General features: G+C 39.4%; 1 protein-coding gene across 1 annotated transcript in view; it reads left to right on the forward strand.

Moving 5' to 3' along the window:
* The window catches only part of LOC101858000 (kelch-like protein 10), a gene marked incomplete in the record, with an annotated part of 69,593 nt that overhangs the window by 22,419 nt on the left and 44,099 nt on the right, over positions 1–3,075 (forward strand).

A 3,075-nucleotide genomic window follows, 5' to 3' on the forward strand; every position in this document is an offset into this window, starting at 1 on the left:
GGGGGGGGGGGGGGGGGGGAGGAGGAGAGTAGACGAAGATGAAAGCAACTGACAGAACAGGATAAGAGAACAGGATAGAAAAAAGGAGCAGCATCTTTAGGGAAGAAAATTTCTTCGTCTCTGACAAGTTTCGGTTTCATGACCTAATGACTGACAGGCGAACTCACCCCTAGACTACGAGAGCTCCTGAGACTTGGATTATTATAAGAAAATTCTATGATTCAACTCTCCGTCAGTAAGGTTTCTTCATCATCGACATCGTCATTATCATCATTTCATTATCATCGTCATCATGGTCATCATCGTCATCGTTGTCGTCGTTGTTGTTGTCTCCATTGGGGTCATCGTTTTCATGAAAGTCATTGAAGTAGTCTTGGGAAGTAGATTTAGGTTAATAGGAATTTACAAAATTGTTTTACATTTCGCTATTGGGAGAAAAACGAATCGCTATGATAAATTATCTGAGATCTTTGCACATGGGTTTAAATACAGGATGACCAACAGAATCTAAAAGCAAGTTAATAAAAGTCAGTGCAAACTGATGTTCCAATACTTTTTCCTTATTTTGTATTTGCTGCTGGGGTGGGAATTGTAAGGTGAAAGATAAAGAAAAATTTAACAGAACCATTAAGAAAGCCAGCAAGATCTCTGGATACGATTTTAATAGAATGGATGAAATATATAACGCCACATGTATAAAAAAGATAGAAAGCATTATAAACGACCCATCACACTCCTTTTCCACACAAATTGAAAGATCACGCAGTGGCAGACATGTACCTCCAAAAACAAAGAAAGAAAGATATAAACGAAGTTTTTTACCATTTAGCATAAGGCTTTTGTCAGAATGGGCATAGATGTGTGTTGCTCTTAGAGTATGTATCTTTATATAACTCCAAAGGTCTAGTATTTAAATTCCTGCATGTGGTTGGATGATGCATTTGATGTAAATGTACATTTTGTCAGCATTACTTCTCCTTTCACATTGAATTTTAATGAGAGTAATGTATATAATTAATTTTTTAAATGTATACCTGCATGTGTTTTTACGGTCCTGTACAGCCAAGGAAAATTTCCCTCTGGGATAATAAAATACTATCTTATCTTATCTTATCTTGTCTTTGATGTTAATCTGAAGCCGGTAAAAAATAGGGTTTTTATAGTATACATCTAAAACATCAAAAAGCTAACAACACTACTCTTTAGCGTACACCTGAATTAAAAAAGGACCGCAGACGGGTGATCACTTTTCTAGACTCACATGGAGATGTTTAGACGGTCTTAGAGACAAATCTTCAAGCTTACACATAACTGTGGGGACATGATGGGGTCGCTGTCACAAAAAGAGCAATTTGTGGGCTTGATTAGTTATTCATTTATGGCAATGCTCCTGAGCTTGCCCCCAAAGGGTGGTTAATAACATTATAGGACTAAAATAAAGAAACATTTTAATTACTGGATCAATATATTTTTTTAAAAACCTTTTTTCTTTTGGTCGCTGGCCCAAGGGGTGCTCTGCATACAAAGTTCCAAGCACATTACACGGACAGACGAACGTGAAGAGTCAACATGGTGTACCTAATTAAACAAGCCCTAGCTGCAAAAGTCATTACTGAGTAAAATTGTAAAAAACGGTGCACAACTACCCCCCTCACCCCCACCCCACCCAACAAAAACCAAACAAACTCCAACTAAACCCTAAAAACAAATTCTGTACTGTGACAAATGGAGGCTTCAAAAGAAACATAATGATGATATTTAGATAATTAATGAACGATTTGCTGCTAGTAATATTAGGTAGTATATGCAGCAGCGGCGGAAACAAACCTTAGCAGTAAGAAATAAGATTATCTCAGAGAACATATCGCACACAGCTTTTAAAGTAAACGTGAATACGTATTCGATAAAGTGTAATTCCTCTGCATGAAATAGAATTACTAAATATAAGTATATACTACTTCCAGAGATAACGTTTTATCTGTAGGTAGTAAAGAAACTGCTCCAGTTTGATTGTACCGCCGGGATTTCAAAGGCAAACAACCAGGGAAGTATGAAAACAATTATCGCATACCATGCATACATTGCTCCAATTATAAGGCGTGCACTGTGCCTTATCGTTAATTATCGTACGGGGTCAGAAGGATCGGGCACTTAGCGAGCGATTATTCAATAAATCCCACGATCCTTTTCCGTTACACGAAGGCACTATCGAGGCGGGGGGAAAACCCTGAGAGGCCAGTTCATTACCATATCGAGGCTCCAGACCCCGTGAGTCACTATTTCATTCACGGCCTGGGAGGTCGTCTCGTCGATACTACTATCGTGAATGGCGGGGGCGTGTCGTGTTGTAGGGGTATATCGTGAAATATTCCAGTAATAATTCACGATATGATCTATAAACCCCTCCAAAACCACTTCTTCCTCGCCCACACTCCCTGTTTCCCATTTGCACGACACGCGTCCTTTGGGATTTGGAAATGCAAACTCGCAAGGGATCGCCGAGTATCTTGCACTTTGTTCTTACCTTGTTTGCGTATGTGTGTACTCACTTGTGTTACCCTTAGCTATCTATCTATCTATCTATCTATCTATCTATCTATCTATCTATCTATCTATCTATCTATCTATCTATCTATCTAGAGTGCTAAAAAAGAGAGCATGTGTGTGTGTGTGTGTGTGTGTGTGTGTGTGTGTGTGTGTGTGAGTATGTGTGTGTGTGTGTGTGTGTGTGTGTGTGTGTTCGTTCATGTATTTGTGTGTGTATTTTTTGTTGTTGTCTATTTTAAAAATGAGAAGCGCTTTGTAAATTCCTGATAGCCCACCATTAGCTCAGTCCGTATCAATCTGTGCTAAAGCGCTTATTGTTTTAACTTACAAATAAAACATTGAAGCCGCTATAGGTTGGGTCATTTACGCTCGGAGAAAGCAGGCGTTCCTCCAGCGCAGTCTACCTCAATGGCAGCATGGGGGATTGGTTCAGGACAACGGTCGGGTTGAGGCAAGGCTGTTTGCTCTCTTCCATTCTCTTCAACATCTTCCTAGAAAGAATCATGACTGACGCACTGGAAGACCACA

Source organism: Aplysia californica, unplaced genomic scaffold (assembly GCF_000002075.1).
Source record: "Aplysia californica isolate F4 #8 unplaced genomic scaffold, AplCal3.0 scaffold00028, whole genome shotgun sequence".
Lineage (NCBI taxonomy): Eukaryota > Metazoa > Mollusca > Gastropoda > Aplysiida > Aplysiidae > Aplysia > Aplysia californica.